This window comes from Oryx dammah, unplaced genomic scaffold (genome assembly GCF_014754425.2).
Source record: "Oryx dammah isolate SB20612 unplaced genomic scaffold, SCBI_Odam_1.1 HiC_scaffold_12, whole genome shotgun sequence".
Taxonomy (NCBI): domain Eukaryota; kingdom Metazoa; phylum Chordata; class Mammalia; order Artiodactyla; family Bovidae; genus Oryx; species Oryx dammah.
Window position 1 is genome coordinate 55,874,596 of NW_024070196.1, and position 18,667 is coordinate 55,893,262.

Sequence of the window (18,667 nt, forward strand, 5' to 3'; positions counted from 1 at the left end):
GGTCAGACATGACTGAGCACACACATACAGCCTCTATGATCACATCTCCTACTCCTCTCTTCTACTTGGTTCCAGCCATATTGATCTCCTCATTGCTCCTAGAACACCCAGCTTTAAACTGGCTACTCCCTCTTGACTGTTATGACCTTCCCCCAGGTAGCAATTGGGCTCATTCCCTCATCTCTTGACTACCTTGTTTAAGATTGCAACATATGCTATCAACTAACAATCACCCTTACCCTGATTTATATTTTTCCTATAGAAGACACCACCTTCTATTATACTAGATAACCCATTTGTCCATTATTGGACAACTAGCACTTGAACACCACAAAGATAGATTTTTGTCTATTTCATTCCCTGCTACTTCCCCAGCCTATTAAATAGTGCCTGGCACTAATAAGCATTCAACAAACATTCACTGAATAAATGGATAAAAAATCAATAGGAATTAAAAAATTAACATTACTCAAGATGGCTAGAAGGAACAAAGACAACTGTGGCAAAAACATGAAAACCGTCATAAAATAACATTCCCTGAAGTGTAATCATCAAGTGCTTGATGTGTAAGTGCTTGAAGTATAATCATCAAGTCTACAGGTGTGCAACCCAACTGTATCAGTCCTACATCTTACAAGTACACCTGAGGTCATGTTAACATCCTTGCTCTGTCATTCCCAGACTGTGTAACCATGGGAAAGTTACTTAACCACTCTGACCTTTGATCTTCTCATATATAATAAGGGGATAACAATAGAAACCCATCTCATGAGATTGTTGGGAGAATTAAACGACATAATGTATCTAAAGGGCTTAAAATAGTGCTATAAGCTTAGTGAGCAGTTACGACTTGGAGCCCTCCTGTGCTGACATAGCTCCTGAAGAGGGACAGAGAACAGAAAACAGGGTCTCAGGGTTGCTCAAAGCTCTCTCTATGGCTCCTGCCCCCTGGCTATATCCCCTAGAGGCCAGGGCCCCACCGAGGAGCTCAGGCAGAGTTGTAGAGATGAATTTTCCTTAAAGCAGGCTCCTATTTCTTTCCCTACGAAGCCCTGCTTGGGTCCAGAATCACATATTTCTTGCACCCGACAGCTCTGGCTGTTCACCTTAACTGCTAATTTTGTGTGGATGTGAGCGCTAAGTCGCTTCAGTCATGTCTGACTCTTTGCAGCCCTACAGACTCTAGCCTGCTAATTTCCTCTGTCCATGGGATCCTTCAGGCAAGAATACTGGAGTGGGTTGCCATGCCCTTCTCCAGGGGAGCTTCCCGACCCAGGGGTCGAACCCATGGCTCCTGTGGCTCCTGCGTTGCAGGCAGATTCTTCACCACTGAGCCACCAGGGGAGCCCCCTAACTTCACTGGAGATCAATATTAGGCCACTAGCTAGGTGTGGTGCGGCTGTAGGTAAGGGGAGGGACAGACACTTGGCTACTCTTATTTCCCTCTCCTCTGCCCCTCACCTCCAGCCCTCCCTGGCCCCAAATCTCCTTTCTTCTTAACTACAAAGCAATGGTTCCTATGCATGTCAATGAAAGCAAGCAATTCTAGCAAAGATAGTGAATATTCATTGTCAAAGCTGTTAAGTTTCAGAGTTATTTGTTATGCACGATAGATAACTAATACATTTGGAAAGAGACCTGAAAATCTGCACTTCTGACAGCTCCCAGGGGATACCCTGCTTCCGTGGACTACTCTATGAACAGCCAAACGACTGGATGATTTGCTCAAGAAAAACATGGCTAATCACAAGTGGTTGAACAATGACTCTGAGCTCAGATCAACCTGTCTTCAAACCTTTGGCATTCATTGTTCTAACATATGCTGAGAGTGTTTGACAGCAAGTCTCCACCTGAGGGCCTCTGCCCTACCCACTCAGGACGTTCTGGGAGTTCTCTGGGTTAATGTCCAATGGCAGCAGTTTACCGATGATGGCTGGGAGCTGAAAGATAAACACCCCAGCTTCCTTACCTCTTCATGGGATAACTGAGGTGTGTTCTACAACACCTCCAGAAGTTCCCAGTGAGACTGAATTCCTGTGGTCCACAGTGCTAATTTGCTCAATAACAACCCTTTGTTGATTTTTCCTCCCCTTCCCTATATCATTTTCCTACTACCTTAGCAATAATTCTTGTGTTCATTTCCCAAATAAACTACCTGAACTCAAACCCTTGCTTTGGGATAGATACTATGTGCTAGCCACTGTGCAAAGAGTTCTAAACATATCATCTCAATCTCTACAACAAGTAATATTTCGTTTTATAGACACCTGAGGCACAGAGAAGGTGACTGACTTGCCAAAGTTTACACAGCTAGGAATGAGGAGCCCGTGATTTGAAACCAAGCATCTCTGGCCTGAAAGCCTAGGTTCCTATACCTCTATCCACACTCCACCCACTGCTATCTCCTCTAAAGCCATCTGTCTCCATTCTCACCTCCTTTTCCCCAGCTTCCCTTATTGAAATTTCCATGTCTCAAGCCCCAACCCGGAGTGTCTTTCACTGCAGGAAGAGGCTACTAAATCAATATGAATGTCCCCTAAATTAAGTCCCTAAGTAACTAAGATCTTCTCAAGACCTGTACCCCCAAAAGCAATCCTAGCAATAGGGAATGTCATCAGGTTTTCTGGCACATCTGAGGATCCAAACAGAAGAGAATCCACTGTGACAAGTGGGTCCTAAACCTGTCCTCACAGGCGACAATTTAACTCAACAAATAGGGCTTCTTCCTAGGGATACAGGTAGAAGTTTTGCTTCAACTCATTCCCACAAATTAAACATCTACCCTGTTTTTGGCTCATATCAGGCTCTCAGTAAATATTTCTTGAATAAATGAATCAATCAGTGAATGGATCAATGAACTGATGCATACAGGTGGATCACCTAGCTGGGTACAGAGCCTCTGGCTAAGACTCCACTCACTCCCTGGTCTCCTGCCTATTTGATTTGACAAAAGAGCAAAGTGCTGAACCATCTTTACTAAGACTCATGCCTCTATTCATGTGGAGTGCTTTCCAAATTTTTCTAGATTCCTATGTGACATCTCATTTTATACCCACCCCATCCACAATAGCCTTTGAGCTTATTGGAGTGGGAATGGGGACAACTGAGTGTGAATGAAAGAAATTTAGCTCCTAAGTTCCAAAAACATCAAGCCCCAGTTCTGGTTTTGTCACCATCTGCCACTAACAGGTTATATGAACTGGGGATGGACCAGTTTCCTTGTCTTTAAAATGAAAAGGGTCAAACTAAATTTAAGATCAGAGTCCCTTCTGGTGCTAACATTTTAGGACTCCAGTATCTATCCAAATAGGAAGGAACAGCAGAAGAGGACCAGATTCTATACATCACAAATTTCCCCATGATTCCTCAAATCTCATCTGTGAATCTCTGAGTACAATTATTCCTACCAGTAGGAGCCATTGTTTTCTTGTGTGCTCATCATGTTCTTGCCTCCCACGTGGCGCAGTGGTAAGGAATCCACCTGCCAACGCAGGAGACGCCGGAAATGCAGGTTCAGTCCCTGGGTCGGGAAGATCCCCTGGAGGAGGAAATGACAGCCCACTCCAGTATTCTCACTGGGAGAATCCCATGGACAGAGGAGCCTGGCAGTCACAACGAGTCAGACACGACTGAGTGACTGCGCAGGCACACGTTTTCTTGGGATTATGCAGGGAACGCTATGTTTATTATCTTGCTTATTCCTCACAACAACCTGTGAGTCTGGGCTTGGTGTGTCATTTATAAACGCTTTCAGCTGCCAGAAGCAGGAAACCTTAAGCCATACGGACATTCTTAACACGGAAATTAGTTGTCCCACTGCTGGTTCAGCATCTCAGTGACATCCTTAAGCATCTTGGTTCCTATATTCTTCTGTCATTCTTAGAGTGCTGGTTTTTCATTCACAGATATGTTGCCTCATGATCACAGGATGGCTACCATGGTTCCAGACATCATATTCCAGACATGACAACCCCACACAACAACACTCAAAGCAGAAAGGAGGAGAGGGAAAGAGAGATTTATCCTCAAGTATGTACTGCTCTCTTTTTTACTGAAGAAAAGTCACTCCCAGAATGCACTATGCCATCTTCCCTTTTAACTCACTGGCCAAGACTCTGTTCACATGGTCACCTCTGGCTGCAAGAAAGGCTGGAAAAGTACTTGCCTTGATCAACTGCTATAATGGGAGGTAAACAAGACCAAAAAAACTGACATGTGCTTTGGCTAGAGAACCAATAGTCTGTCCTAGTCTTTATTCCCATTTCTTTATTTCCCAGAAGACTGAGGTTAAGAGGGGTTTAGTAACTTGTTCAGGGTCACATGGTGAATAAGTGGCGGAAGCATAACCATCCTTATGCCCAGCTCCAAACCCTGTGCTCTTTTTGTGTGTGTGTGTGTAATAAAGTTTTATTAAAGTATAAAGGAGATAGAGAAAGCTTCTGACATAGGCATCAGAAGGGGGCAGAAAGAGTACCCCAACCCTGTGCTCTTAACTACTGCCAAATCCCACCCTGGGCACCAATTAGACCTCAAAAAGTTGAATGGTGGACAATTTAAAGGGAGTCATGTTTTCTAAAAGGATATTGTTGAAGGAGAACAAGGATTTTAAGTCAGACTTGAAGATCCAATGGTGAAAAAAGTAGGAAATGAATCTCCTCTGGAAGGCAACAATATTGTACTCAGGTACCTGGCAGGCTGGTGAAGATGAGGCAGCAGAGTCCCAAGCCCTTGGCATCCTCCCCCAATTACAAGTTTGGCTCCACACAGCTTTTGCCTTGCCTGTGTCAGCATAAGCAGCTGAGTCGGTAGATGGTTCTCCTGGGGAGGGAAGCAGGAACCCTGGAATGAAGCTGGTCAATCCTGAGCCATGTGTCAAGGGGCTATTTATAGCATAATCACTCTCTCTGATGAAGGCCAGTGGTGACAGGCCTTTTAATGAAGGGTAACAGTATTTTGCATTTAAATATACTCTGCCACTGACTCATTACTGCAGTAGCCACCATAAAGACAAGTAAATCAAAGGGGAGGAAGAGTTTATCAGGCTTAGGGAGAAACCAGGCTAAGATGTAAACCACCTAGGACCTTCATGATCGCTACAGCCAATGCAGGTAGCTCCTGAGCCCTCTTTGGTGAAGAACAAGACTGCATGGAACATTTCCATCATCACAAAAAGTTCTATTGGACAGTCCTAAAATGAAATGGGGCTGGAAGACAGTTACTTTCCCAGAGGAAAATCAAGATGCTGGGACTTGAAGAAGGGTGCATGGATATTGAAGAAGCAAAGCAGAAGCCCACTGAGAGTCATTCTTAATTTAAAAGTTGCAGACTTCTGAAAGTAAAAAGAGCTATGACCTTCTCCCCAGGGGAGCATAAAACTGCAAACAATTCCACAAACACAGATTTCTGCTTAGCATTTCAGAGGGGTCATAGGCTCTCATAGGCTCCCTGAAGCCAAACAACGAGCAGTGACCCCAGTTCAGAATGACTGGTGTTCAGGGAATTTTAGCAAGACAGTAAGGGCTGGAGGGAATAACTTTTAAAGGCTTTACTGCCTGAGCGTTGTCTCCAGAGCTTCCTTTATTCTCCACCTCAGTGCCCTTAGTCTGGGAAAAAGAAGAATTTGTCTCTACTCCTAATTATTGAGTAAGGCACAAACGATGCAAATATTATGCTAAATGAGGCCCCTTAAAATAGCAGAGAGCAAACCAGCGCTGAAGATGCCTTGTCATTAGCAATTTGCAAATGGGTTTGATGCCTTTCTTCATCCTCTCCCCACTCCCCACCTCTGTAGTTGATGTTAATCTGAATTCCTGAAGGAGTCACCTTCCCCCTAGAAAGGTGTCCCTTGAGGGGAGGAGGGGAGGAAAATGGGGGGATGGAAATGTGGCTTGATTGCCTACATCTGATTAGTAATTACATGCCAAGAGTCACTCTGGAGAGGAAACACTGTCACCCTTTGATGAGGAAAAGGTTTGGAGAGGCAGATCTCCCAGATGGAGAGTGAAAGAGTAAGCTGATGAGAAGGGGAGGGAGGTGGTAATAGATATGCAATTGAGGGGTAGAGGCTAGTTGGACTAGGGGGGAGGCAGGCAGGTTATTCCCTCTTTTGTCAGCATTTGCACTCCACCATTCATCAGCCTGTGTGACCTTGAGCTATGGTGGCTTAAACTGTGTGCCTCAGTTTTCTTATCTGTAAAATGGGGATAAAGCTGGTACCTGCTTCTTAGAGCTGTTGTGAATATTGAATAAAATCTTATTACAGCCCAGGCATCCACACACACTCCAGTTCAGCCTCCAACTGACAAGACATCATGCTTGGGATTCTGCAAGACATCAGGAAGGCCACCCTCGTCTCTGCCAACATAGACGCACATCCTTTAAAAATGAGAGTCTATAACCAGCTTCCAGCTACTTGTGTCACCAGAAAGGAATGCTGGCTTGGGCAATCCTAGACAAAAACAACCAAAAATGGCATATTTGGTTTTAGCTATTTTTGTGAACTTCCTTACCATAGGTGATGAATGAGAAAGGGATTCAGCTCACCCAGCATTCTCAGTTGTTCTAAACGCAGGCAAGACTCTAGAAGGAAGGACTCTCTTTAAGTACTTCTCCCAAAGGGGCATGGATGGCACAATACCTAATGAATGTTCCTCCCCATTCCTCAAAAATTAGAACATGTGACTAAGCTGTCAAATTGCTGAGTGACCTTGGGCAACTGGCTTAACCTCTCTGGTCCTCAGTTTCTTCATAAGTAAAATGGAAATAATAAAACCAGGTTTCTGCACTGTTTGTTCTTCCTTCTGCATTTCCTTTTTTTTTTTCTCTCTCTCTCTCTCTAAATGATTTAGGTGAAAGCCCCTCTCCTCTACCTTTATAAACAGCACATCCACTTCCTCCCAGAGCATACAGGCCCCATCTCATCACCTGAGATTTGCTTGGCTTCACCACACCCTATTTTCTGCTCCAAAAAGAGAGAGGTCCATTTTGGTATTGTGTGTACAGTAGACAAATACAGTGATTAGACTGCAGTTTTGCTAATTTGTACTGGTGACATCATTCCAACCATGACCCTTCCCACTGAGGGAAGACAGGAGCTAATGAAGTAGTCCTTAGCTGTGGCTGCCCACTGAACTCATCAAAGGAGATTTTAAAATATTGATGGCCAAGTTCAACCCCATCTCCTTACCCCTTCACTATTATCCTCCACTGAGATTCTGATTTAATTCATTTGGGGTGTGGCCTAGGCATTGGGAATTTTTTTTAACCCAGGCTAGAGTTGGACATGACTTAGCAACTCAATCGCCACCATCACCATATTAATTTGCAGTTATACTTGAGGACCACTAACCTAGAAAAACTAGGGGTAGCGAATAATATACAGTAACAGGGTAAAGTCTTAAATTTATATTTTTAAACTCCACCATAAGGAAAATAATGATGTATTTGTAAAGTCTTAAATTTATTAAACTCCACCATAAGGAAAATAATGATATATTTGACCACAGTGTTTTGGGCAGGGGGGCATACCACATGGGTTACGAGATCTTAGTTCCCTGACCAGGGATCAAACCCATATCCTCTGCACTGGAAATGTGGAGTCTTAACCACTAAACTGCTAGGGAAGTTCTTGACCACAATTTTTAAAAAATCTTTTTTGCTCTTCCCAAAACTAGTGGACAAATTAGTACGTCAAACAGATAACTTCTTAAAAAGAAACTGAAATAGATATGGAAGACCAATGGGAAAGTATACATCCCTTGAGTTACTCCCAGACCAACTTTAAAGTTCTGTCATATATAAAGAGCCCCTGAAAATCAATAAGAAATATACAAAAAAAATAAAACTCTAACAAAAGAAAATGAACAAAAGACATGAAAAATGATTCTCAGTAGAATAAATACACATGTCTAATAAGCTTATGATTTTTTTTTTAACTCAGCCTTTTCAATAATCAAAGAAATGCAAATAGAAACAAGCCACTGGCTTTAAATCTATTAAATTAGCAAAGACAAAAAGAAAACCTCTATACTGGCCTGAGTAAAGGAAGCACTCTCAAACTCTGCTAGTGGAATTGTAAATTAGTTCAACCTTTCTAGAAAGCAATTTGGCAGGACGATCCCAATTAAGTTAAAAAAATATATATGTACATTTAGGCATATGAAAAATGCTGGGAGGATATAAAACAAATGTTAACAGCAATTTTCTTTCTATAATAAGATTAGGGTGATTTTTATTTTCTTTTTTATACTTTGCTGTATTTTCCAAATTTCCACAGTGAACATGAATTGCTTTCATAATGAGGAAAAAAGAAAAACAATGAAAGGAGACACATTTTTTACAAACCTTGTTATGTTCTTTTGAAATGTGTTTTTCACCGTTTCATTCCAGGATGCTTGGTTTTGCAATGCTAAGCTCTTTCTGAAGAGTTTTGTGCTTCATCCTGAGAGAATTGCCCAATAAAAGGAAGTGGTTATTTTAGTACATCTAGTAAAATAGAAAGCACACCTGCTCTGTACTCGGCAGACCTGTGTAGGTATTTTCACTTTGCCCCTTCTTGGCTGTGTGACCTTGGGTGAGTCGTTCAAACTCTGTGAGGTTTGGATTCCATATCTTTAAAGGAAGCCATTTAAGCATTCCTACCTCATGGGACCGAATGAGATAGATTATGTAAAGTGTCTTGGACCGTGCCTGGAGCATAGGAGGGGATCAATAAATGGAAACCTATACAAACTATATGATGGGGTAAGTCATGAAATTCTTACAAATGGCAAGCAGTCATCCAGAGAAGAAAACTGAAGAAAATCCCTCTTGGAGATAAGAATACCTCATATCACCATTCCCATTTTACAGAGGGAGTTCTATCAGAAAGGCACTGCATAACACTTGGCCCAAGACCCTCCCAGGACTTCAGGGTTAAGAGCCGAATAAGCAGCAGAGCCCAGCTTCCTTTACTCTTGGAATATACGCTGCTGTTCCCTGAGCCCAGAATGACCTGCCGTCCGTCTTCCCAGGTCTCCCCAAACCAACGGCAGCGTCTCTTCCCATAGTCCACCAATGTGATCCTCTTGTGTTCACTGTAGCACATTTGTAACAGGAAAAGTTTCAAGCCATCCAGGTGTCTGTGAGCTCCCCCAGGACAAGAACCATGTCCAATTTTGCAATCCCTGTGTTGTATCCCTAGTTTCGAGTCAGATGTGAGCTAGAGTAGAAAGGAAATGAAGAGCCAACACATTGGAAAAGACCCTGATGCTGGGAGAGATTGAGGGCAGGAGAAGAAGAAGGTGGCAGGGGATGAGATGGTTGGATGGTATCATTGACTTAATGGACAGGAGTTTGAGCAAACTCTGGGAGATAGTGAAGGACAGGGAAGCCTAGCGTGCTGCAGTCCATTGGGTTGAAAAGAGGCAGACATAACTGAGCAACTGAACAACTACAAAAAAAAGGAAACAGGAAGATTCAAAGTGCCCTGAGCCCTGGCTTCCTGGCCATTCCAAACAGATAATCTCATTCTTCCACTAGCTGCTGTCAGGCAGAGTCAAGAAAGTCAGCTACTAGCTGAACACAACGGGCAGGCTGTATGAGATCTTGTAGGTCATGGTGAGCAGTGTGGCTTTTAATGGAAAGGCAGAGATTTTTGCCTATTTGTTCACTGAAGTAGCCTCAAGAGCACTGCCTGGCACAGGTGCTGTGCTGTGCTTAGTTGCTCAGTCATGTCCGACTCTTTGCGACCCCATGGACTGCAGCCTACCAGCCTCCTATGTCCATGGGGATTCTCCAGGCAAGAATACTGGAGTGGGTTGCCATGCCCTCCTCCAGGGGATCTTCCCAATGCAGGGATCAAACCCATGTCTCCTGCATTGCAGGCAGATTCTTCACCATCTGAGCCATCAGGGTGGGAAGCCTGCCTGGCACATAGTAGACACTCAATAAATAGTTGCAAAAATAACTATGCAGCCAACAAAAATTCCTGCAACAGGAAGATATTTAAAATATATTGTTTCAGTGCTTTTATGTGTTCAGTGTTTTTAAAAGTTGATTATAGGAGGATTTCCCTGGTGGTTCAGTGGTTAAGATTCCACCTAGCAATGCAGGCAGAGAAGGCAATGGCACCCCACTCCAGTACTCTTGCCTGGAAAATCCCATGGACGGAAGAGCCTGGTAGGCTGCAGTCCATGGGGTCGCGAAGAGTCGGACACGAGCAACTTCCCTTTCACTTTTCACTTTCATGCATTAGAGAAGGAAATGGCAACCCACTCCAGCGTTCTTGCCTGGAGAATCCCAGGGAGGGGGGAGCCTGGTGGGCTGCCATCTATGGGGTCACACAGAGTTGGCCACGACTGAAGTGACTTAGCAGCAGCAGCAGCAGTAATGCAGGGGAAGTGAGTTCGATCCCTGGTCTGGCAACTAAGATCCCATGTGCCATGGGCCAACTAAGCCTGAACAGTGTACCACTGAGTCCTCAAAATCCAGAGCCTGCATGACACAACTTAGAGAGCTCATGTGCCATAATGAAAAATCCCCACAAACATAACGAAGATTCTGCAAGAAGCAACCAAGACCCAATGCAGTCAAATAAATAAAAAATAAATAAAACTAAATTTAATTTAAAAATGAAACTTAAAAAAAAAGGCTGATTACAAAAGAGTATAAAACTGAGCAATCGCAAATTGTTAACAGTGGTTGGCTGTGAATTTGACAGGGTAGTGAATTTGCTCCCCTCTTTATTTTCTGTTCTTCTAACTGAATATGTCCTAAAGCGCTTATAACTTCTGCGTAAGAAAGGAGAGAAATAAATGAATAAATTGGATGAAGGAGTGGGACAGAAGAAAGGAAAGAGCTAGGCAGAAGACAGGTTAATTCAGGCTGTGAAATCTAGTTCATGCCCTCACCTCCAACCTCCATCTCTTTCACACACACACACACACACACACACACACTCACGCACACACACTAACATTGGGAAGCCCTCCTTCCCTTTCTTGGCAGCATTTCAGACTCTCTCTGCTTTTTCCAGCCCCCTCACCTCTTCCCTGAGGCCAGTGCCGGCAGCCCGCTGCTGCCCAGGCCACAGCAGAGGCTGCCTTTAGATCTTCGAACAAAGGCAATTAGCAAGGGCCTGCTGCCTGGCTCTTCTAATTGCCCACACTCCTGAAAAGAAAGGAATGACAGCTTTTTCTGAGGAAAGTAAAAACAACTCAACCATTAGGCCCACAAGTGTGCAGAGCAGGACTCCCCCAAGAATATCCAGAAATTGCCAGGGGTGGGAATCACATGACAAGATGGCAACACTGCCCCAGGAGAGACGAGGTCGGCTAACCAGGGTGGCCCCTTGCCTGGCTCTCTGAGGACTGACCGTTAATCTCCTAACATGAAATCAGATCTGTAGAAAAAACTGGGTTCAAATCCCATCTCCATCATTCACTAGCTGGGTAGCCTGGACCAAATCACACAACCCTGCTGAGCCTTGACTATGAATGGGAGCAGTGACAGCACCAGCCTCGCGGGGTTACTGTGGAGCTAAGAGAGAAAGCACCCAATTAGAGCTACTGACTGCTGTCCTTTATGAGCATACCGTTGCCTCTGCCTATGCACCCTTCCCCTATCCCTTTCCCAATCTCACCAATTCTTATTTGTCCTCCAAGTTCAGGTGTTCAGTGTCACTTCTTCCAAAAAGCCTCCCTGACCCCTTCAGGCTGAGTTGGGTGCCCTTGCCCTGTGCTCCTGGTTTGCACACACTTATCTGTGCAGGTCAGGGTGCCTTGGTTGTGAGTGACAGAGACAGCCTCTGGCAAACTTAAGTAGCAAGGGAGTTTATTGGAACTCAAGAGCTCAAGAAATCAATGTGAGGTTGGAGAATGGGCCTTGAGAATGAACTAAGGATGCTCCAGGGAGCCAGAAAGTAGATTCTGGGCATGAGGTCACTGCTGGGCTGGAAATAGAACCTTGATCCTTTCAAGTGCCTTGTCCCTCTGCTCAGAATCAAATTCCATAGAGAAAGGTAGACAGGCCTTGCTAAGGGCACAGGCCAGGGTAGAGCAGAGCCTCCAATTACAGCCCCTCTATGGGGAGAGGTTAGCCTATCTCTGGGGAGAGGTTACCCCATAAAAGAACTGATCTGTGAAATATGAGTGGGTGCAGGTCAGTGAGTGAACAACTGAAATCTGTCTCAAATACAAGCAGGAATTTCATCTTATTTACCCCTCTCCGAGTCTCTAGCACTTTACTCAGTATCTCCACTAGTTTGAATGAATATATGATGGGGAAACCACAGCCTACAAGGCAAGCGGAGCTAAGGGTCCCCTTTGGGGACCAAGGGGGTTAATGGTTAGAAATATGGACTTGGGAGTCAGACAGAGCTGAGTTCAAGTTCTAGCTCTGCCTCATTTTTTACTTTGCTTTCTTTGACTTTGAGCAAATTGCTTTCTAGGCTTCAGTTTCCTTATCTGTAAAGGTATCTTTGTAAGCCTGTTGTAAGGATCCAGGAAGGTTCATGTAAAGAACTGATATAATGCCTGGGACATAAAGGGGTCCCTAGGCAGCACTAGTGGTGAAGAACTCACCTGCCAATGCAGGAGACATAAGAGACGTGGGTTCAATCCCTGGGTTGGGAAGATCCCCTGGAGGAGGGCATGGCAACCCACTCCAGTATTCTTGCCTGGAGAATCTCATGGACAGAGGAGCCTGGAGGGCTACAGTCCATTGGGTCACAGAGTCAGACACAACTGAAGTGACTTAGCACGCACGCACACTGGGACATAATAAGTACTCAATAAACCACACTCCTAATACTCTCTTATTTTTATCACTGTTGTGATTACAGCAGGAGATGAGGGGGAGAGGAGGGAGAGATCTGCTAATTGAAATGTAGAGCCTTATGGAGAAGAAATCACTGTGATATGTGTGGGCCCTGTGGGAGGCCCCAAGATGACCCTGCCCCAAAGAGGCTCAGAGCAGAGTGAGGGAAACAGATGAATTCTCACCTGAGATAGAGTATAAAAGTCATATTTTTTAAAAATGGACAAAAATGAAACTAACATATGATGAAAAACATATGCAGCCAGTAGAGGCAGATGCAGGAAGAAACAGAATTGAAAGTAGTCAAGGACTGACTTACTCAGCTCACTAAATTCTGGGGGTAGTGATGAACACCCAAGTCCTGGGGAAGGGAGGAGACTGCTCCAGAAGCCACTTGAGGCTGGAACTTGAGTTGAGGTTTGAGTTAAGAGGCAAGAAGGAGGGCACTCCAGGCAAGGGTCATGGAAGGGAACTAGAGTGTCAGGCCTTAGGAGGCTGTCTTAGCTCGGGCTGCTCTAACAAATGCCATAGGCTGATGGCTCAGAGACCAAATTGCCAACATCTGCTGGATCATGGGAAAAGCAAGAGAGTTCCAGAAAAACATCTATTTCTGCTTTACTGACTATGCTAAAGCCTTTGACTGTGTGGGTCACAATAAACTGTGGAAAATTCTGAAAGAGGTGGGAATACCAGACCACCTGACCTGCCTCTTGAGAAATCTGTATGCAGGTCAGGAAGCAACAGTTAGAACTGGACATGGAACAACAGACTGGTTCCAAATAGGAAAAGGAGTACGTCAAGGCTGTATATTGTCACCCTGCTTATTTAACTTATGTGCAGAGTACATCATGAGAAACGCTGGACTGGAAGAAACACAAGCTAGAATCAAGATTGCCGGGAGAAATATCAATAACCTCAGATATGCAGATGACACCACCCTTATGGCAGAAAGTGAAGAGGACCTACAAAGCCTCTTGATGAAAGTGAAAGAGGAGAGTGAAAAAGTTGGCTTAAAGCTCAACATTCAGAAAACTAAGATCATGGCATCTGGTCCCATCACTTCATGGGAAATAGATGGGGAAACAGTGGAAACAGTGTCAGACTTTATTTTGGGGGGCTCCAAAATCACTGCAGATGGTGACTGCAGCCATGAAATGAAAAGACGCTTACTCCTTGGAAGAAAAGTTATGACCAACCTAGATAGCATATTCAAAAGCAGAGACATTACTTTGCCGACTAAGGCCCGTCTAGTCAAGGCTATGGTTTTTCCAGTGGTCATGTATGGATGTGAGAGTTGGACTGTGAAGAAGGCTGAGTGCCGAAGAATTGATGCTTTTGAAGTGTGGTGTTGGAGAAGACTCTTGAGAGTCCCATGGACTGCAAGGAGATCCAACCAGTCCACTCTGAAGGAGATCAACCCTGGGATTTCTTTGGAAGGAATGATACTAAAGCTGAAACTCCAGTACTTTGGCCACCTCATGCGAAGAGTTGACTCATTGGAAAAGACTCTGATGCTGGGAGGGATTGAGGGCAGGAGAAGATGGGGACGACCAAGGATGAGATGGTTGGATGGCATCACGGACTCGATGGACGTGAGTCTGAGTGAACTCCGGGAGATGGTGATGGACAGGGAGGCCTGGCATACTGTGATTCATGGGGTCGCAAAGAGTCGGACACGACTGAGCGACTGAACTGAACTGAACTGAACTGAACTGATGCCTCCAATGATAGATACTCACTACTTACAGTTCTGAAAGCAGTAAAGTCTAAGATCAAGCTATTAATAGATTCAGTTCCGTGTGAGGACTCTCTTCCTGACTTACAGACACCATCTTCTCACTGTGTCCTCATATGGTGGAGAAAGAATGAACTCCTGCCTCTTGCTCTTATAAAGGTACAGATCGCACTAGGGGGCCCCACCCTCATCACCTCATCTAAACCTGCTTCCAAGTACCATCACAATGGGAACTACAGATTCAACATATGAATTTGGATGGCAAAGGGACACAAATATTCAGTCCGTAACAGAGACCTAGGTTGTGGGCAGAGGGAGCTAAAAGGGAGATGGTGATTCTGCAGCTGGCTCACATTTTTGGCAAATCCTGTCTCCTCTCTATATCTTTATTCTAGTTCAGATAGGGGCACTCAAACCTGGTCTTACAGCCAAAGCAGTTGCTGAGTGCAGGAATAGAGATGAAGACATAGAGAACAGGCTGGTAGGCTCAACGGGGGTAGGCGAGGGTGGGACGAACTGAGGGGGGAGCATTGGAGCACATACATTATCTTACATGAAATAGACAGCTAGTGGGAAATTGCTGGATCACACAGGGAGCTCCACTCAGTGCTCTGCAACAACTAGAGGGGTCGGGGTGGGTGGGTGGGACAGAGACTCAACGGGAGGGCTGCTATCTATGTATATCAGCCAGTATACGTATGTATATAAAGGGGATATACGTATAATGGCTGATTCACTTTGTTGTATGGCAGGAAACAACACAACATTGTAAAGCAATTATCCTGCAATTAAAAATTAAAACAGACCTTGTTCAAAGCCAAGGTCTAAAAATAGTAGTGGAAAAAAAAAATAACTGCTGAGGTTTCCTTCTATAATTCAGAATCCTGGCTCTGCCCATGATATACTAAAGCAGAATCTCCTGGGACACGGCTAGGAAATTTGGATTTTTTTCATTTCCTCAAGTGATTGTTCTTAATTGAGATAAAATTTATGTAATATAAAATTAACCATTTTCAAATGTATGACATAGGGGCACTTGGTACATTCACAGTGATATGCAACCACCACCTCTGTCTAGTTTCAAAACACATTCATCATCCTGAAAGGAAACTCCTCATCCATGAAAAGGAAACCCTCATATCCCACAGCCCTTTCCTCCGGCCGCCGGCAACCACTAACTGGCTTTCTGCCCACAAGAGTTCGCCTGCTCTCGTTATTTCATATAAGGGGAGCCATATAATGCGAGTCCCTTCGTCTCTTCCTTCACTGCGCATCGTGTTTTCAGGGTTCATCTGTGTGTGTGTGAAAATCCATGGAATTCTCCAGGCCAGAATACTGGAGTGGGTAGCCTTTCCCTTCTCCAGGGAATCTTCCCAACCCAGGGATCCAACCCAGGTCTCCCGCATTGCAGGCGGATTCTTCACCAGCTGAGCCACCAGGGAAGCCCAAGAATACTGGAGTGGGTAGCCTTCCCCTTCTCCAGGGGATCTGCCCAACCCAGGGATCCAACCCAGGTCTCCCACATTACAGGCAGATTTTTTACCAGCTTAACCACCAGGGAAGCCTAGGGTTCATCTATGTTGTAGCAAATGTCACAATGAGATGAAATTCTGACAAGCTTCATCTATATTGTAGCAAATGTCAGAATTTAATTTCTTTTTATGCCTGAATACTATTCTGTTGTATGGATGGATCACATTTTGTTTGTCCATTGGTCCACTGATGGACAATTCAGGCTATCATCTTTCAGTGACTATGAACAGAGCTGTCCTCCAAGTGATTTTGAGTTCATCGACTTGAGAGTTGTCATTTGGGAACTGCACTTAAGAAAACCAAAGTTCTCAGACTCAGTGTGCCTAAGGTCAGAATCACCCACGGTGCTCCCTGAAAACACACATGCCAGCGCCCTACTTCCAGATACTTTGACTCGGTAGATTTAGGTGGGCCTGGAAACCTTCATTTTCAATGAGGTCCCACCCTTCATTCTCCCAGCTTCTGGTACAAATGACCAAACTACTGTTCTGTAAGAAACTTAAAAGAAGGAAGGCATCCGTGTTTGAACTGTGGGTACATTTTTTTTCTTTTTTTTTAAACACTTGCCAATGTCAAATATTCAATAGTGAGCATGTTTTATATACAAAGTTATTTTAAGTATTAATGAATTTTTTCAAAAAGGAAAAGGATCTAATGGCCCGCCTGATTCCTAGCCCCTGCCTCTCTCCAGTCCCCTGCCTGCACCAAAGAAGGCTTCCTGAGCCCCTCCAGTGCTCTCCCAAGCTCAGGCTCTTTCTAAAAGCACACACACACATTATGAAAGCCACCCTCTTATTTCTATGCATGGGACACTTTTGCCTACGGCATGTCATACAATTTGCTTACTTACTGTGTGCTTTGTGGAGCATCTAAAGAAATCAAAGCTTGGATCTCTGTTTGTTTTCCTACAGATAATGATATTCTCCCACCACCTAAGTTAATAGATTGAGGCTTGCAGGCATTTATGAGTGGTGTTTTTAATATGGTGCTGGAATATTTGCCCTATAAATTCTTAAGAACAGACTTATAGATTGCCTATTACCAGCATTATGGACTATTAATAAATCAGTTACAGGCACTTTTTTTTTTTTTTGAAATTGTATTTTCCCTTTATGTTCACATTCTAAGCACCTAAAAATCAGAGAGAGACAGAACACTCATGTTGGATGAGCGTTGCAATTTCCTACAGAGAGATGGCAGGGGAGCGGAGTCGACAGCTAGGTCTGCAAAGGCAAACAGTTTGGAGCAAGGAAGAAAGAGGAGCAAGAGGCGCCCAGCAGCTGGGCGTTGTTGCAACGTTTCAGAGTCGCAATCCATCTCCCGGTGTCCTCGGGCAGCAAGGCTTAGCCTGCCAGTATCACTGTGATTCTGTTACCGTAAATCCCCCCAGTAGTGCTCTACTCAGGATGCTTTGTGTTAACTTTGCATTTAATGCTATGCTGCCTTGTATGGACAGTCAGTTGAGCCTCCAGCAATACTCAGCATGGTCACAGGGGAGGATGGATCCAAGTTTCTACAGCTCCCCAGCCCCTTCTCCTGCAGGTGGAACCCTGGGCCTCCTTCAAGTCTCCTGTCCCAGTCTGGAAGTTGGGGGATCCCTGGGGCTGATGATGCATTCACACCCAGCATTTCAGGCAGCTGCTGCTTCCCTACCCTCCAGTCCTACCTGCACAGCACTGCTCCCCAGATGTGGGACTCAGTGCTCCCTCGACTGGCATTGACCTCCCCGAAGCTGAGCATCATTCACCCCTCAGCCCGTCCCACGGGAGGAGCCCCCAGCACTGGCGCTGGGCCACAGGGTCATACGCTTTGCATTTTACACATACGGCCCTTTGCTCTCACCAGTGCCAAGTCCGCTAGGAAGAAAGCCAAAGCCTCATTTAGGTTTTCTGTTTGTTGGTTGTTTTTATCAGATCGCCTCTTTTCTTCCAACCCCCAATCTTCTTGCTGGGACCAAGTCCCTAAGCCCATGGAATGTTGTTCTCATCAGCAGGTTCACTGGAACAGACCCCTCTGTCGCCTCACAGTGTAGTCTCTTCTTGCTGAGCCTCCCCTGCGGTGCCACACTCTTGTGTGTGCATGTCTGCTGTGTCTAAACACCACTCCAGAATTTTTTTCCCAGAATCCTTCAGTGCAACTCAGTCAATTCAGAGAGATATAGGGAAGAGCCGTTTCTGGCACCACACACCCCATGTGATATAAGAGGGTGCGGCTACCTGCTCTTACAAACCAGCTCCATGTCTCGGTGGCCTAAAACAATTAGGGTTTACTTCCTGCTGACCTCATAGTCTGATGCAGATGGACAGGCTTTTCTGGTGGCTCTCCTCCAGGTGATGACTCAGGGATCCAGGTTCCTTTCATCAGGAGCTGCTGTGATCTTGAATATCTGACCTCCACAGTCACTGTAGAAGTGAGGGAAGAGGAACTATCAAAGACATGCTCACATTTTAGCCAAGGGGCTAAATCACAGTCAGTGGGGGTCCAACATAATTGCAAAGAGAGCTGGGAAATTTGATGTGTGCCTCAAAAGTGGCAATGGGATTGTTGGGGCATCTAGCCAGTCTCTGCCATCTACTCACTTTCTACTTTGGCTCAGCCAGGAAT

The 18,667-nt window shown here is 44.8% G+C and overlaps 1 long non-coding RNA gene across 1 annotated transcript in view; it reads right to left on the reverse strand.

Annotated features, from left to right (window-relative positions):
- Window positions 1–300: 300 nt before the first annotated feature.
- LOC120871117 overlaps window positions 301–18,667 on the reverse strand; it is a 108,165-nt gene continuing 89,798 nt past the window's right edge. The window contains exon 5 of the long non-coding RNA XR_005722959.1: window positions 301–320. This is a non-coding gene — a long non-coding RNA (uncharacterized LOC120871117). The remainder of the gene's footprint in view (window positions 321–18,667) is intronic.